This window comes from Dasypus novemcinctus, chromosome 18, assembly GCF_030445035.2.
Source record: "Dasypus novemcinctus isolate mDasNov1 chromosome 18, mDasNov1.1.hap2, whole genome shotgun sequence".
NCBI lineage: Eukaryota > Metazoa > Chordata > Mammalia > Cingulata > Dasypodidae > Dasypus > Dasypus novemcinctus.
In genome coordinates this window covers 57,745,212-57,764,630 of record NC_080690.1, presented here as the reverse complement: position 1 = coordinate 57,764,630, position 19,419 = coordinate 57,745,212, and the positions used below count along the sequence as shown (strand labels likewise).

The 19,419-nt window shown below is 37.4% G+C and overlaps 1 protein-coding gene across 1 annotated transcript in view; it reads left to right on the top strand.

Annotated features, from left to right (window-relative positions):
- Window positions 1-3,063: 3,063 nt before the first annotated feature.
- Window positions 3,064-19,419, top strand: part of LOC111764212 (zinc finger protein 850-like) — a 49,194-nt gene continuing 32,838 nt past the window's right edge. Inside the window, 2 exon segments of the mRNA XM_071209238.1 lie at window positions 3,064-3,381; window positions 4,289-4,360. The gene's annotated coding sequence lies outside the window, so the exon portion shown is untranslated.

The window sequence follows — 19,419 nt, the reverse complement described above, 5'->3', positions numbered from 1 at the left end:
GGAGGAGATTGTTGTTATGGGGGGAGGAGTGAGGTGAGGCGGGTGGGGGGTATATAGGGACCTCATATTTTTTTAATGTAATATTAAAAAAATAAAGACAAAAAAATTTGAAAGGATAGGTTGCCTGCATATGCAAATATAGTTTTTTACTCTTAAAAAAAAAAGAATAAAGAATAAGTGTGGGCATCACTGACCATCTCACTGACAGTAATGGTGAAGTTCTTACTATACTCTCCAAAGTTTATATATTCTGTCCCCTTGTTAGAGCTTTTGACCTCATCTTCTAGTATTCTCCACCTTATCACAGTGATCTACTTGCTGTTCAGCTAATATGCCAGGGTTGTACCCACCCCATGGCCTTGATATTTGCAGTTTCCTCTGCTTGGAAAGATATATACTCAAATATCTTCAACTCTCACTGTTTCTTTCTTCTGATCTTTGCTCAAATATTTTCTTCGTAGTAAGACCTTTCCTAACTGTCCTATTTGAAATTCCAAGTCCTTGGTACTCACTATCTCCATTTCCAAGTTTTTTTTTCCTACAGATATTACCTTTATCTGGAACACTATATTTTTAATTTATATATCCCTTGCCCACCTTCCCCAACTATAATGTAAACTTATCAAGGACAGGATATTTGGGCGGTTTTTGTTTGCTTATTTTTCCCAGCTGTTGTTTTCCTAGTGCCTAGAACAGCACCTGGCACTGATGAGGATTCTAACTGAATATTTGCTGAATGAAAAAATAAACTGTTTGACAGGAACAGGACAGGCACTTGCATAGCTTTTCGTTGGGGATGGAAATTGATTCGTTCTTTTTGGACAGCAAATATATACACAAATCCTCTGGCCTAGCACTTCCTCTTAGAAGAATTTATTACAAAGATGTACACACACATCTGTGGAAAGCTGAATATACAAAGATATTCATTCCAGAATTGTATAAGTCTGGAAACATCTTAAATATTCACTAATATGGTACTGGTTAAATAAATTATGACACAGTCTCTATCATAAAATACTGTACCACAAATAGAAATTAGAAATATGCATTAATATGGAATGTCCTCTAATAAATAATAGTGAGTAAAAAACAAAGTGCTCAACAGTTGGTGGTATTTTGAAAAATAAAGGTGAGAGGCATAAATACAAATAGGTTGGTACAATTAAGAAATATAACTCACATAAGAAACTGGAAAGAGATGCATGTGAGAACAAGAAATCATGAAGGGAGGACTACTTTTTCATTATAAACTTGTTTACATTTAAAAAGTCAATTTGATGTCTCATTTTAAAAATATAAAATTAAAAGGGGAGCTAGGAGGAAAGTTGCAATGATTTTCAAACTAGCAACTTCAGAAGGTGGAGGATACAAATATGATGCCAGGAAGTAAATGACAATGGATAATGCAGGTATAAAATATAACCCTGAAGCTTTTAATAAAGGAAAAATAGAATATGGAATGTAATGAAAAAGAAAATTCAGTGGAAAACAATACATTTTGAAAGACTGCACCAGTGAAGGACTGATTGCATATATAGGCTATGAATTTGAAGAGGGGAATGTGGTCATTTAGGAATAAGTAAATAAAGGAGGCCTCTGATAATGGAAGAACGATGAAGAAAGACCCACATCAAATGAAACTGAAAAAGAGTAGGGCCTATAAGAAAACCATGAAAAACACTTCAGTGATGTCAACTCCCTCTGTGACCCAGTCATATATGCCTGGTTCTCACTCACTTGGAGAAACTCTTCTACATTTCTTCCATCTACCACCCATGAACTCACTTCTTGTTCCAACTTGAAAATTTTATCCAGTTTCGTAATGTGATTGCATGGTTGTGGGAAAATGACAAAATACCTATATTTTAAAGCACCATCTCAAAACAAACTGAGCCTGGACCTTTAAGGAAATTATGATATAAAAAAGAAAAAGTGAATAACCTTTCACCTTAAAGGTTGAGCATATACAATCACTTAGCAACAGACCTGAGAATATCTGAGACTTGCAACTTAAAGCTGAATCCATAATGCCACGTAAAGGTTCCAAATATTTCAGAAATGGTCAGCACTTTATTTTCAAAATTTGAACAGTATAGAGAAGCTATCCATTCCCAATGTGGTTGTGTTCCTCTAGTTCTCCAGAACAGCTTCCTCTGAATATCTTTTAATTGTGGTTGATGCTTCTGGGTGAGTTAAACAATCACATGTCATGTGTATGTATGTGTTTATGGGGTCATTGTTATGAACAAACGTCTCCCAAAGAACAGAGAAGAACAAATGCCTGGGGTTGGGTCTTGAACAGAACACAAAACAAGCACACTCTCCCCTGTAACAAAATATACCCTGTTTTAAAAATCATATGATTTGCGTTGTATTCCAAAATAAATGTCTGTTTATATAAAAATATTTTAAGTATTTATTATCAACTATATAGATTTTTACCACCCCACCCCTTAAAACTGATGCTTCGGGAAGATACACCCTTATTGTCACCATTTGATGAGGCTATGAGGCTTAGAGGCTTCAGGTCTCCCCTCCACCGCGGTCACAAACACACTTAAGCATACAGTGACCCACATTCAGGAGCTTACACATACACCCAGATTCATATATAATCTTGGTCCCACTACACAGACACATACATACAAATACACCAACACCAATCTTACATGCATTCGGCTTCTCGTTCACTCAACTACCCCCTAAACCCAGTCACACACACTCGTAGCCTCTTCTGCTCACTCTCAAATACATGCCTGGGCTCGCGGATTCAATCCCCAAGACTCCCAGGCTAGTTTGATCCTAGACGCTCAAATCGGCTTCTAGCCACGCTCCGTGGCAGCCTTCATCAGAAGCGTTTACGCACTCCCAGGGTTAGCGGAATTCCGAGCAGCCCCTTGGACGCAAATCAGCTGGGTCACAACCGCCCCGCCGGGCCTCAGTGCCTAGAGGATACAGTTCACACTGACCCGGCCCAGCCCGCCACCGGCGAGGTCCTAGACTACATTTCCCAGGAGACCCGGTATTTCGGAGGGTGAGTGACGGCAAACTAACGGAGTCGCACTCCGAAGCGGGGCTGAGACTCTCCGCAGGCCCCGAGGCGCAGCTCAGCTCGTACACGCAGTGCTGGCCTGGTCTAGGTTCCACGCCGCGGGCCGTCCGCACCCCCAGATCGTAGTTTTGGCGGTCTGTCGCTTTCTGGACTACATCTCCCAGAGGCCTCTAGGCCCAGTGATCTCTCCCGCGGGAATTCGACTTTCTCCGGGGAAGGGGGCGAGATTTCCCCGCTCGGGGTGGCTAGTGGCTTCAGGGCTTTGTGGGTGCTCGATTTGGCCTGCGCTGACCCGAGCTGAGCCAGCTGAACTTGAGGAGGCGGAGGTGAGGCTGCCGAGAGCTGAATTTGGAGTATCGTGTGTCGGGAACCTCCGGCCTGCGCCGGTGTGTCGGAGAGCAGACTGAAACGGGGAGATTGTGAGGGTGTGTAGATGATTGTGACTGTTTCCCTGGGGTGGGCGTGTGTCTGTGTGATCGTGACTGTCACTGTGAGGGAGGGGTAGGGAGGCCTTGGCTGTGCAGTTATGATTGTGCGTGTGTTAATTTGTGACTGGGCGTGGCATTGTGTGTTCGTGGAGGAGGGGGTGCTTTGATTACGGTTGTGATGTGTGTCCTCGTGGTGTGTGTATGCATTTATGACCTTGTGCTGAACTGTAGAAGGAGGGGGACCTTGACTGTTTGTGATTGTGAATCCCCATGGTGTGTGCGTGCGCCTTAAGTGTACCTTTGTGACTGTTTCTCGATGGGTGGGTGTTTGTGTGAGATATTGTGGGTGGAGGGTACGTGTGAATTTGTTGTCATTGTGTTCCCATGGCGTGTGGCACGGTGTGGGTGTGGGGTGCCTGTGACTCTGCAGTTGCCATGGCTGTGTGTGTTCCAGTGTTATGATTGTGTAGCCGTGTACAAGCCATTGTGTGTAGGTGTGCTGTGCTGTAACTGTGTCCCCGGGGTGTGACTGTTGTGTCTCGGTGTAGCTACGGTGGGTGTGGGGCCCTTTGTCTGTGCCTTTTTGTCTCCAGTGCTCTGTTCCCAGGAGAGCTCTGTGAGGTCAGGGACAGATTCTGCCTGGAAAGGCAGTGACCCCGCTGTTGTCTATGATGCCAAGATTGGGCAGGGTGCCCTAGACTTGTCTGTTGGTGGTCCATAGGGGCTGGATCTGGGTGACCTCTGAAATGTCCATCTTGGCTCCCTGGAGAGCCTGGTGTTTTCTGACTCTTTTTTCCTTCCCCAGCTCTGCCCTGCTTGGATAGAGGTTTCCAGAGAGGAGAGAATGGCACTTGAACATCCACAAGGCACCTTTAAGGTAGCTTGGCATTTCCCCTTGTTCCCTGAAATCCCCTTTTCTTTGCAAGACATGACTTATTTTCCTTCTTGAAAATTCTTGCCCATCTACGAATTTCCCCTTTGAAAAAATGTGAATTCTCCAAAGTATACCCCTTCCTGCCCCCCAAAACACTTGATTTTCACTTATTAATTTGTCAAATGGTTTAATTATTTTCTTTATGATCGTCTTTAAAAACAGTGTTTCTTTCTGATTATACAGGTAAAAAGACTATTATTATATTGAAATATTTCAAAAGTACAGAAATCCCTAATAACTAAAATTCAAATTTCCAGTTAACTTTTTAATATTTTCTTCCCAGTTTGATGGGCTGTGAAATATGATTTTAAAATTATTGCATTCATGCAGTATTTTACCATTTTATATGCTACATTTTCAGTTAAAATTACATTTTATTATTTTTCTACCTAATTTAATATTTGGAAACATTTTTATAGATGCAGTTTATTTGAATACCTGTGGTGTGTTTTTTTTTCCTTCAAATTAGATACAGAAGTGGTATAAAACACCCAATGTACAGTTTAACAATAATTATGAAGACCAATGTAAGGAGTACCTAGGTCAAGAAACAGAATATAGCCATTACCAAAGACACCCCCAATGCACCCTTAAAAAATAAAAAATAAATATGCTCCTCTGATAATAACCACTGGTGGTCATTTCTTTGCCTTTCATTAGCATTTCAGTACCTGTGTATGAATCCTCAAACAATATAGGTTTAGTTTCTGTCTGTTTTGTGTCTTTTTATGAATAGAATCCTTTTCTTTTTTCATTGTTGTATATTGCTATATATGCTATATCATTGTGTGAATATACCCCAACTTATTTACCCATTCTTCTCTTGATGAATTTTTTATTTGCACCCAGTTTTGGGCTACTATGAGTGATGTGGCTATAAATATTTTTGTATACATTCTCTAGTGCACATGTGCTTGCATTTGTTTAGTATATATAACTAGCAAATAAATTGCTGATGGATAGAATTTATGTCTTCAGTTTTACTAGACAGTGCCAAACTATTCTTTAAAAATACTGTAGAAGTTTTTCCTTCTACCAGCAGTTGATGAAGATTTCTTTTGCTCCACATCCATTCCAGCCCTTGACACGAACATACTTTTATATTTTTGTCAATCTGGTGGGTGTATAATGGTATTATAATTTATATTTTCCTTGTTATGAGTTTGAGCACCATTTTCTGGCCATTTGGTGGTCCTCTTTTATAAAATGCTTGTTCAAATACTTTGCAAATTTTTAATTGGATTGCTGATTTATAGCAGTTCTCTATATCTTTTATATAGGTATATACTGTCTATATAGTGTATTAGTCTTTGTTAGTTGTATGTATGACAAATATTTTTTCCTGTTCTGGCTTGGTTTTTCACCATTTATGGTGTCTTTTGATGAATAGAAGTTCTGGCTTTCAATATAATGAAATCTTTTCCTGTGCTTAGTACTTGTTAAGAAATTTTCTGCTCCCTGGAGGTAATAAGAATTTTCTTCTATATTTTGTTCTAAAAGCCCTTATCATTTTTGCTTTTAACATTCAGGCCTTTTAAGCTACCTGGAATTGATTTCTATGCAGTAGGGATCAAATTTCATTTTCTTCCCACTTGAGCATCCAATTGCCCCAGTATTATTTATTGAAAAGGTCATCTTTTCTTTGCTGATAAGCAGTGACAGTTTAGTAAAAAATCAATTCCTCTATATTTTAACTTATTATGTTTTATTTTATTTTATTTTTTTTTAAGATTTGTTTTTATTTCTCTCCTTTTCCCCCCACCCTGTTGTCTGCTCTCTGTATCCATTTGCCGTGTGTTCTGTGTCCACTTGCATTCTTTTGTCAAGTGACACCGGGATTCTGTGTCTCTTTTTGTTGTGTCATCTTGCTGCGTCAGCTCTCCACATGTGCAGCACCACTCCTAGGCTGGCTGCGCTTTTTGCACAGGGCGGTTTTCCTTGCAGGGTGCGCTTCTTGTGCGTGGGGCTCCCCTATACAGGGAACACCCTTGTGTGGCATGGTACTCCTTGTGCGCGGCAGCACTGTGTGTGGACCAGCTCACCACATGGGCCAGGAGGCCCTGAGTTTGAACCCTGGACCTGCTGTATGGTAGGCAGACGCTCTATCATTTGAGCCACATCTACTTCCCTATTGTTTTATTTTTAACTACACCTACTCTCTGCCCCCCACTATGCTCTGCCAGGTAGTTTACCATCTTTGCCATCTATTCTTTTCAACCCTTCAGTGCAAATATTGGCTCCCTAAGTAAAAAAAAAAAAAAGAAAAATACTCTCTTGGACTGTTTTACCCACACCCTCTCTGTATGTAAAGAGCCTGTGCTTCAGTATCAGAAAGATGTGGCTTCTGGTCTAATCTTAGCTTCACTACCTGTGAGCTGTTTAACCTGTAAATGAGAGATAAGATGACATGTATAAAAAGCACATCAGATGTTCAATAAATGGTACCTCCCGTCCTGCTTTACTTCCCATATATGGGACCTCTATTGGTCATTACAGTATAAACCACTTACCGAAGGCCTCCTGGTGGCTCCCAAAGGGATATTATACACAAATTTTGCTCCCTAGCTACATTTTAAATTCTTGAGAGCCAGGATTGTGTCTTTCAATTCTCTTATATATGTAACTTTTTAATTATTTTAACTTTATTTTGCTGTGAATTAGAGCTGTAAATAGGGTTTTTTCCCACATTTACCCAATCTTATTCCAATACGATTTTTTTTTCAATAATAACTTACTTCCTTTGCCTTTACTTTGCACTGCCTACTAGATGTTATTTAAATTGTTTGTATTATATATTTGTATTTTTTTCTGTTCTTTGATCTGTCTCTGTGCTTCTACCTATACCATGTTTCGATTATTGTCTCTTTTTAAAATCTTTGAATACCTGATAAAAATGTTACTTTTCTGAAGATAGCTCTATTCCTTCTTCCTATCATTACAAAAAATTTAGAAAACAAAAGCACAAAGAACAAAGTTGACTTAAAATCCTTTAAATTAAAGATAACTGCTGTCATGGGAAACGGACTTTGGCCCAGTGGTTAGGGTGTCCGTCTACCACATGGGAGGTCCGCGGTTCAAACCCCGGGCCTCCTTGACCCGTGTGGAACTGGCCCATGCTCAGTGCTGATGCGCGCAAGGAGTGCCGCCCCACGCAGGGGTGTCCCCGTGTAGGGGAGTCCCACGCGCAAGGAGTGCGCCCCATAAGGAGAGCCACCCAGCGGGAAAGAAAGCGCAGCCTGCCCAGGAATGGCACTGCCCACACTTCCCGTGCCGCTGACGACAACAGAAGCTGACAAAGAAACAAGACACAGCAAAGAGACACAGAGAACAGACAATCGGGGGAGGGGAGGGGAATTAAATAAATAAAAATAAATCTTTAAAAAAAAAAGTTAACTGCTGTCAAATTGTTGGAGCAAAAACTTAGAATTAAAAAAATTTTTTTTTCATTTATTTTTTTAAAGATTTATTTTTTTATTTATTTCTCTCCACTTCCCTACCCCTTCCCCCAGTTGTCTGCTCTCTGTGTCCATTTGCCATGTGTTTTTCTGTGTCTGCTTGTATTCTTGTCAGTGGCACCCGGAATCTGTATTTCTTTTTTGTTGCCTCATCTTGCTACGTCAGCTCTCCATGTGTGCGACGCCACTCCTGGGCTGACTGCGTTTTTTTCCGTGCTGGGCAGCTCTCCTTACAGAGTGCACTTCTTGCATGTGGGGCTCCCCTACACGGGGATGCCCCTTCATGGCAGGGCACTCCTTGCACGCATCAGCACTGCACGTGGGCCAACTCATCACACAGGTCAGGGGGCCCTGGGTTTGAACCTTGGACCTCCCATGTGGTAGGCAGACGCCCTATCTGTTGGGCCAAATCCACTTCCCAGAATTTTTTTTAATATGATCATACTATGGCTATTGACCTGTAACTTAACTTAACCATTCCAAAATGTATTTTGAACAATTCTCTGTATGTTTACACAGTTATCTTTACCATGATTTGTAATGGCCTCCTGGTATTACCGTTTTACCAAGCACCCCCCCCCCCCCGCCCCGTTTAAAAACCACAACAGCAACATGGTTTGCTTACAAATTATTGCCATTATAAACAATGAATATCTGCTTAGGCCAAATACTTTTCTAGTATTTTTTTTTCTTAAAAAATTAAATTATAACTGTGTAAGTAGTTAACATATTTTTCTTGTAAAAATAACTTACATATTATAGAGAGGCTCAAGTCCTGTGTGACCACAGTCCCCAAACCCAGGTATCTCCCCAAACGTAACCATTGTGATCAGTTAATTATTTATCCTTTTTACTTTTATTGTATACGTTTAAATACATACATATGTAAATGTATGGATGGATACTGTTTTGTCACTTAGTAATATCTCTATATGAAGAGTATTATATGTGCATACTGCAAAATGTGGAAAATAAAGTAATTGCATCATAGGGTTGGTCTGAGGATTGAGCTGCTTTATATCAGGACCTGACACATAGTAAATGGTCACTAAATGTTGGTTGTGTTACCCCTCTGAAACTTTTTCATTCTACTTGGAGAATTGTCTACGTAAGTATAGAGCTACCTCACTTTAATTGCTTCATCTAAGAGACCATATTTTGTACTCTGGTATATTTAATCAGTCTTCCTGTTTTTAAAACATTTAGATTTTCTATAGTTAACACTGTTTAAAACAGTGCTCCAAATGAAGATCTATGTACAGGCCTCCTCTAAGGAAACTAAAGGCAATAGAATATGCATATTTTGAACTTCAGTAAGTATTTCCAAATTAAATTTAAAAGTGGCTCGATCACTTCACACTACACTGAGCTGTCTATAACTGAAGAACCTGTTTCCCCTCTGCCAGTTAGGTTGCTTATGGCTGCATAAGATACAGAAAAACACTGGTAACAAGACAGAGGGTTAAGGATTTCTTTTCATTTAAAGTAGTTGTTCTTAATGTTGGTTACGGATATCTGGAGACATAATATGGCCTAGGTATCACTAATTTTAAAAGTCCCCAGATGCTATGATTGAGAATGATTTAAGCTCGTATATTAAATTATCAAGAACAGTTAGATTTACTTGGTCTGGAGTGGGATCCATGCCTTAGAATTTTTGAAAAGCAACCCAGTTCTAATGTGTAATCAGGGTTGAAAACCACTGCTTAGACAAATCATGTTTCATTTTTTGGACCTGAGCACAGTAGCTATTAAAAAAAAAAATCAACATTCTTTTAGTAAGGAAAAGAGGAAGGGATTATTTGGGGGAGGCAATTAACAGTATTTGCCACATCTGTACATTTGCCACCAATTAATATTATGAAAAATGTCATTGTTTGGTCATTTTGGTGGTGTTTTGGGAGACAGAAGACCTAAAGCATGTGGTGCATCCACCACCTTTGATCAAAATCATTTTTTTCCAAAGAGCAATCTTTGGATTTTGTGATTCTCACCTATTTTTAAGGTTTATTTTAATTCTGTTTTTATCAATCTTTCCTGCTTTTTTTGAGATTCCTTTGTTGCAAAGTTAAATACAAAGCCAGTTTGAGTTATTTTCTTTTTTAAAGGCATTTAATACTACTAATTTTTCTTTTATTGGTTAGTTTCCCTGTGTCCAGTTTTTTATATATTTTGCTCTGCTATTCACTTGATTTCAAGGTAGTATTTCCATTTAGTTTCATATTTAAATTGAGATTTAGGAATGTATCTTTTTGGTAACTTTTAAATTTTGATTACATTTCAAATTTGCAAAAAAGTTACAAGAATAGTCCAAAGGATTTCTGTGTACTCTTTACACAGATTAACCAGTTGTGTACATTTTATCCCATTTGCTTTATCATTCCAGAGTACACTTGTTCTCTCTAACTCTATACACACACACATACAGTACACACTGTTACCTACTATTACCTTATTCCATAGTCTATATTCAAATTTTGTCATTCCCAATACTGCTTTTAATAGCTTTCTACCCTATCGTCACCACCTCTCCCCGCCACTTCCTGTCCAGGATCGTACGTTACATTTATTGGTCATGTCTCTTTAGTTTCTTTATTCTGAAAGAGTTCTTTCTTTCTTTCTTTGTCTTTAATGACCTCAACATTTTTGCAGAGTACAGGCCAATTATTTTGTAGATCATTTCTTACTTTGTGTTTGTCTTATATTTCTTCATACTTGCATTTAGATTATAAATATTGGTGGCAAGAATACCACAAAAGTTTTATTGTATCCTTTTCAGTGCATCATATCAGTATTTCCCATTAATGGAAATGTTAACTTTGATAATTGATTTAGGTGGTGTCTGCCATATTTCCCCATTATAAAGTTAGTAGTTGTTGCTATATAATTAATAAATAATTTGTGGGGAGTTACTTAAAACCACGTAATTAACTTATTTGTCACCAGACTTTCACTCACTAATTTTAGCATCCATTGAAAATTATTGTCTGAAACCATTATTACTATGATGTTTTAAGAAGATGTTTGCTCTAGTTGACTGGGCTGCTGAAATGCAGGTACCATGAAATGGGTTAGCTTTTAAAAATGGAAATTTATTAGCAAACAAGCTTACACGATTGAGGTGGAGAAAAAATGTCCAAATCAGGCAGTGCTTTCTTCCCAAAGACTACCTGCCAGTGATCCTTGGCATGTCTGTCACATGGCAAGGCACAGGGTAGTGTCTGCTGGTCTTTCCCTTCTCTTCTGGGTTTTGTTGCTTTCAAAAGCTTTTTGCTTCCACGGCTTATTTTCTTCTTTGTTTGAATTTCATTTTCTTGTAAAGGACTCCATTAAGGGTTAACATCCACCTTGAATGAGATGGGTCACATCTCAAGTTAAGATCCTACTCACCAAAAGACCCTACTTAGAATAGATCCACACCCACAGGAATGGATTAATTTTGAGAACATACTTTTCTAGAGCCCATACAGCTTCAAACCTTAAAAATCTGTACTGTTTGGCTATATTAGTTAGCATTCTATTGTAAGAAAGAACTTTCCTTTCTCCCCCATTTGTTATTTATTTCGATATGAATTCATAGATTTTTACTTAATTCACTGGTTTATTATCTGTTACTAATCACTGTTCTCATACTCAAATTGCCCAGATTTGAGCAGTGGGAGCCAATTCAGTTTGGTTTCTGTGTTCTTCTGACTTATTACTGTGATTCTTTGAGCATTTCCTTTCTTTTTGACACAACAAGGTGTTCTAGGCTCATATTTTTTACTCTCTTAGCTCCACTTGGAGTCAATCATTTCTCTAAAGAGCCCTGGTTCTTTTTAGTGAATGACATTTAGTAACCAAGGTCTGTGATAGGATGACAGCATTCATTCTATTCTTACTCCATTCTACATTTGTAACTCCTTTCTCCAGTAATTAAAAACCTGACTTCCATTCTTAGAATGCTTACTTATTTGCTCAATTCTAGAATATACAAAAATATAGTTTTAGAATTGCTAACTCATGTTATAGTGAAAACCTACTAAATAGAGCTCAATATATGTTTGTAATTCTCTTTTGTCTTTAGACTGAAGGTACAGAATCAATATACTGTGTTCAAAATTATTTGAATTAGTTTTTTATTCCACCACCTTCAGTGTGGTTGTAGTATTCCTTTGAAATACATTTAGGTTTATTTGTTCTTGTTTCTATTGTTTGACTTTTTAAAAAATACTCCATTCTTGTTGATTCAATTTTATGAGTATGTAAAACATTTATATGGTTCCAAAAGTTAAAACTATACAAAAAGGTTCAGATAGAGCAGTGCCATTCTAGTCCTACAACTCTTATTTTTGGTATGTCAGTTATTTCTTCCTGAATCGTAGTATGCATCTGTCTTCCTGGAACTTGCTGAGATTTGACCTAGTTATATGTTCAATGAAATTGAAATGATTGTAGTGGCTCTTGAGGAGAACGTGCATGCCCTTTTAAGGCCCTGCTTCAGGTGATGTTATCACAGGGTTTTCAAGCACAGAAAGGCTAGTCTCTTCAGATACTGGATTGCAAGGTACTTCTGCTAGTAAGAGAGGCCCACAATGATTTGGGGATTCAAGATTGTCATTTTCATCTAGGTCCCAGACAGATGTCCCCATTCCAAGTTTAGGGATACCATTCTCTCTATCAGTGCCCTAACGTGCACATGAAAACTTGATGAGACTGAATTCAACTTCTGCAATTCAACAATCTACAATTTATGTATTTGATTTTCAGTAACATTAGCCTTGAAATAATACTACAAGAAATGGGAAGGTCTTTTAGGAATGTCATGGAAGTGACGAGCTGAGAGTTAATAGGCAAGCTTGTCAGTTTCTGTAAGCACTTGTGTGCACTCAAATGAATACATCTCACACCTCAGTTCTTTAAAGTCATCATTACCTCTGTGATATTAAATGCAACAACTACTTGGTTCCAAAGGCAGGTTGCTTCAGTTGACAATTGCTCACCATCAACCAGTTTGTCATGACACTACATGTCATGAATTTCTTGCATCCCAAATCCCATTGGCAAGGAGCTCTGTACTGCAGCCAAAACCCAAAGGCTTAGAAAACATTTGAAAAAGAATAGAACAGCCCAGGGAAACAAGAGGAAGGTTAAAAAGATGGCAAAAACATAAAAATCTCATTTTTGCCGGTCTGTCTCCTGAGGCTACTTTGGGTATCAATTCTGTTGCAATTAGGATCCAATCAAGAGACAGAAAATACTCAGTTATTTGAACTGGGAAAATTTAATATAAGAAATGATTAGTTATAATGGAATTGGAACAACAAAGGATTGGCTAGTAAGAAGTGAAGAGAACTAAAGAACTTAACAACTGCAGATATAAGGAGTAGCCATACCCTTAATGGCTGAGATAGTGTACCCAAGGAAGAGGCCATCCCAAAGCTAAGATTCAGACCTTGTTGGTGGGGTCATAGCTGTGGCTCTCTCTGAATGGCAGTTGCTGTGGTACAGGGCTGGGTGTAAGGTAAGGCATGCAAGGCACCTTGGAAGCAAAATTTAAGGATGTACTGATTTGTAGGTGTCGACCCTGTACTTGCATGAACCTGAGCACGAGTGCCTCAAATTTTGCTTTCTAGGTGTCTCACTCTTAATTGATATTTTTCGAAATCAATGCTTCTTATTGATGAGGAATGATATTTCCATTTATGAGTGGTTTAATATATTTCAATCCATTTTTATTATTCTAGCCACATTCCTAAGTACTATACATTCCTAAGTACTTTACATTGATGCATTTAAAAATGTTATTTTTCTAATTTTATTGTTGGTATGTAGAGATGCAGTGAACTTTTGTTGGTTTATTTCTGACAGTTTTGCTAAATCTCTTACTAAATATAGTAATTTGTTAAAGACTATTTTGGAAGTTTCCACATAAGTGATCATAAGGCCTGCAGCCATTGGTTTTGTTTCATACTTTACTATGCTTTTATGTTTTAACATAAACATTTAAAGAGATACTTTTAATGTTATATCATTTGGTGTGTTTCTTCCTGTATATTGTAGAATCAATTAATCAGTATAAGGAAATTCCCATCTACTCATAGCTTGTTAAATTTTTTTCTTTTTTCTTTTATTATTGATGTTGAATTTTATCAAATTAAGATTCTCTACTTATTGAAGATAATTGTTTTTTTTCTTTTTGACCTGTTAATATAGTTAATTACATAATTTTCTAATGTTCATGCAAGTATTTTTTATTCATCTGTATTCAATTCGCAGTACTTTCTATAGAAAAATCTATGAATTTAATATAGTATCACCAACATATATAATTTAATATAAAGTCACTTATATTCTAGTGACTTCTAAACCAGTGTGGGAGTTTGAAATTCTTTTATGAATCCCAAAAAGAAAAAGATTGCTTGTAAACTAAATTCATTTCTGTGGCTGTGAGACCTTTCAATGGGACTAGTCAGTGAGGCATGACTCAGGTGGAGTCTCCACCTTCTTACTGGGTCTGATAAAAACAGAGACACAGGAAAAGGGCTCAGCCATATTTGATCCTGCCATATCAGAAAAAGGAGAGGCTCAAAGAGCTGAAGCCCAGGGAGAGATGAGCCATATGCCTAATCACTTGCAGCTGAACTCAGGAAGAAAGTAGAGCAGCCAAGCCTGAGAGATAAGGCCCAATAAAATATAAGCCCCATGCCTAGTTTACCATAGCTGAGCTCCAAGAGATGGTATAGCCCAGAAGGGAAGGCAGAGACCTAGGCAGAGATATGCACCATCTTCCTTCAACACATGGCAGCTCACTTTGGTGAGAAAGCACCTCTTATGGTACTGAGTTGATCTTTTCATGGCCTTGGAACTGTAAGTTTTTACCTGACATAAATATCATTTATGAAAGCCAACCCATTTCTGATGCTTTGTGACAGGAGCCTTTGGCAAACTAAAACAATCAGCGTTCAATTCACAATACTTTCTAGAGAAAAATCTATGAGTTTAATATAGACTTACCAACATATATAGTTTAGCAATTGTATTCTAGTGACTTCTAAGCCAATGAATTCCAGATTGCATTTATTTACATATAATGAATTTCCAAGAGTTTAATAAGCCTATATTACTTGCATGGACAAATAACTAGAGATCATGAAAGATAATGCAGATTTAAATCATTAGTCAAGAAATAAATTTGAAAAGGATCTTTTTACATTATTTGTAGTGAATTTTATATAAGAATTTTCCCACAGTGGATGTAATTTCAACCTGATTTTTGAAAAATTATTTTTAAAGGTGCTTTAGATTACATAAATATTACATAAAAAATATGCACACTCTCTCCCCTCCCACATTTTCCCACATTAACAACATCCTTCATTAGTGTGGTACATTTGTTACAATTGATGAACACATGTTGCAGCATTGCTACTAACCATGGACTACAGTTTATATTATAGTTTACACTCTTTCCCTCACAATTTTGTAGGTTATGACAAAATACACAATGACCTGTATCTATCATCACTTCAGTGTCATGCAGGACAACTCCAATGTCCTGAAAATGCCCCTATATTATACCTGTTCTTCCCTTTCCCATCCTTCACAACCTCTGGTGGCCACTGCCTTCATATAAATGATAAAAGTTCTTCCATTGCTAGAATAATAATAAACCTATAGTAGAATAATAATGTCTACTTCAGTCCATTGTTTATTCCCCAATCTTGAGGATTTGGGTATGGTCATGCCCACTCTGCTTTTAGTTGAGAGGGAGCTTAGATCCTTAGATGGATAGAACTGTCTTTTTAAAAAATTATTTCTCTCCTTCCCCCTCCCCCCATGGTCTGCTTTCTGTGTCCATCTGCTGTGTGTTCTTCTGTGTCTGCTTGCATTCTTGTCAGCAGCACCAGGAATTTGTGTCTCTTTTTGTTGCATCATCTTGCTGCATCAGCTCTCCGTGTATGCAGGCTGCCCTTTTTTTGCACAGGGCGGCTCTCCTTGCAGGGTGCACTCCTTGTGCGTGGGGTTCCCCTACACGGGGGACACCCCTGTGTGGCATAGCACTCCTTGCACACATCAGCCCTGCGCATGGGCCAGCTTACCACACGGGTCAGGAGGCCCTGGGTTTGAACCCTAGGCCTCCCATATGCTCTATCAGTTGAGCCAAATCTGCTTCCAGAACTGTCTTGCTTGCAATTGCAAACACTCTCTTTTCCTTGGGATGGGCAATGTCCAATTGAGCCCTGAATTTCAGCAGAGTTGCAACACCTTTCTTGTTCATTAGACTCACTCAGGACAGCTAACAAGGAGATGATGATGAACAGTCTGATTTATTTTATACTTTAGTGTTTGTGAACATTTTATACTATTCACTCTTTCTCTTTCAGTGGATTAAATTTCATTTACTTTATTCACGCATTTGCAATTTTAGCTATACAAAATGCAATTGTGTATATCAGGAAGGTACATAAAATAAATCAGATTAAACTTCATTTGCTGAAATATGGTTACCAAGATTGAAAGCATGTATTTTAAGTGATCGAAAGTAAAATGTTTCTTAAGAAAGGAAGTGTGTCCTTGGCCATGGTTGTTCTGCGTCTTGAAAGATTAAAGCAAGTTTTAAAAATATTTTGTACATTTAGATCTGTATAAAATATAGTATAGTTTAAAGAATACCCATTTAATTACCATGCAATTTAAGAAATGTAAAATTGCTAGTACCCCAAAAGCCCTCTGCCTATCAAAATCAAGTTAATCCCATTTACTTCCCCATTCAGTTATAACTATTAAACAGATTTTTATAAAAAATTATTCCCCAACTATTAATTTTTAAAATCTTAACTTTAAATAACTCCCTAAAGAATGTTTTGTAGTTTTGCCTACTTTTTAAACTTTAATTTTAAAGAAACTGCCTACTTTTAAACCTATAAAAATTAAGCCATATTGTGTTTGTTCCTTTTTCATTTTTGTTTGTTAATATTTTTAAAATTCATTCATGCAGATGAGTTTATATCTTGTTTATTTTCCCAGCTGTATGCTGTTTTATTGTGTGCCTATATCACAGTTTATCAAATATATGTTTTGATTTATGCATAATTGAGTTCCAGATTTTTGCTCTTAATAATACCTATTGCTATGAACATTCTAGTACATGTTTTTTCTTGAGTATATGCAGGAATTTCACCAGAGTACCTTCCTAGGAAAGGAATTGCCGAATCATAAGAAATATATACAAGCTCACCTAACTAATGCCAGGATCCTTTCACAAATAGTTGTATGTGCTCCTACTTCCGAAAGTGTATGTTTTCCTATTGCTCCATGTCTTTACCAACAGTTGGAATTGTCACACTTTTTAACCTGATGGATGTATAGTGATATTTCATGTTGGTTTTAGTTTGCATTATCTCCATTGCCAGTGAATCTGAGCATCTTTTATTTGAGTTTCCTTTGATTCCTTTTCTCTTGGGTTGTTTAGCTTTTCCTTAATTATTTGAAAGAATTCTTTATTTTTTGGATACTAATTATTTGGCAGTTAAATATGTTATAAATATCTTCTCCCATTCTGTAGCTTGCTTTTTTTACTCTTTAAAATGGATGTTGGGAAGTGAATTTGGCTCAACTGATAGAGCATCTGCCTACCACATGGGAGGTCTAGGGTTCAAACCCAGGGCCTCCTGACCCATAGGGTGAGTTGGCCCATGCACAGTGCTGTGCCATGCAGGGGTGTCCCCTGTGTAGTGGCACCCCATGCGCAAGCAGTGTACCCCGTAAGGAGAACCGCCCCATGTGAGAAAAGCGCAGCCTCCCCAAGAGTGGTGCCACACACACGAGCTGATGCAGCAAGATGACGCAATAAAAGAAGACACAGATTCCCAGTGCTGCTCATAAGAATGCAAGCAGACACAGAAGAACACCCAGCCAATGGACACAGAGAGCAGACAACAGGGATGGGGAGAAGGGGAAAGAAATATATAAATAATAAATGTTTAAAAAAAATAAAAGGGATGTTTTTCATGACTCAGTTAATAATCACATTATTGTACCACTTTGTTTTCCATGTAGTTAGTTCTTCTTTTTTTTTGTAAGGGAGAGTGATGTCTGGTTGTCCAAATATCTATCACTAATTCATACTCAAAATCTGGAAAATAAAACTTTTCACAATTCATTCAAACATAATCATGAAATCTGTTTGTTAGAGACATCCCTCCTAAAACTCTTCATCGTACTCCTTCACCTGCTTGCTAAGATTTTTGCACAACTGTAGTTCTAGAATAATATTATTTCCTTTCTCCTTGAATTCTGTTCCCTTTTCCTGTGTTGATTTCCTTATTAGATTTCATGCCTTTCTCTTTCTTGGTTTACTCCCACTTTTAGATATAGGTGGCACATAAAGAAGGATGATTAGACATAAAGTTTTGTATAGTCTAGCTTCACTGTAAAGGACCTTTTCAAACATACTGATTGTTTGGTTGAGCATGTAATTCTATATTGAAAATATTTTCTCTCAGAGTTTTGAAATTATGACTTCTAATTTACAGTATTGTTGAGAACTTCAAAGCCATTTTTATTTCTGGTCCTTTGTGTATTATGTTATCCCATTGGAAACTTAGGATGTTCTTTTTGTTTCTGGTATCCAAAAATGTAATGAAAATGTATCTTAGTATGAATATTACATAATGTTAGGTACCAAATGAACTCTTTAAATGTTCTGATTCATGTCTTACTGTTCTGGGAAATTTTCTTGAATGCCACTTTTTAAAACAGGATATAATTTCTGTCTTCCTTGAAATATTTACACCCTACAGAAAAATTGAAAGGATATTCCAGCAAACCCCACATACCCATCATCTAAATTCACCAATTGTTAACATTTTGCGATATTTATCTTTCCAAATTCACATTCACAAAATATGTACACACAAACACATTTTTTTCTGAATCATTTGACAAGTTGTTGATGTCATAACATTTTATCCTTACTACCTTAAGCATGTATCTCCTAAGTATACAGACATGTTCAAAATGATAACAATGGCATAGTAATCCTAAGAAAATGAACATGAATTAATTAATCTGAAACATTTCATGTTCAAATATCTCCAGTGGCTCACCCCCCAAAATTTTTTTTGATAATTTGTTTTGTTTGCTTGCTTGTTTGATTGATCTAGAATGCAGTCAAGATTCATGTATTGCTTTTAGCTGTTGGGTCTCTTTATATCTTTTAATTTGAGACTGCTGCTTATCTTGCTTTTTGTTTTATATGTCATTTAATTTTAGGGAAAATCCAGGACATTGTCTTATTGAATATACCATTACCTTGATTTGTCTTTTTACTTTCTCATGGAAACAGAAGCCTTAGATTCAGGTTATTTTTGGCAAGAATTCTACATAGATGAAATGATGTACCTTATATTACATGACATCAGGAGGCACATAAGTTCAGGTTGATCCACTGTTGGTGATGCCAAGTTTTATTACTTAAAGTTAAGGTGCTGAGTATCAAATCTCCCTGGTGAAAAGTTAAACTTTCTCTTTATAATTATGAAATAATCTATGAAGTGACACAAT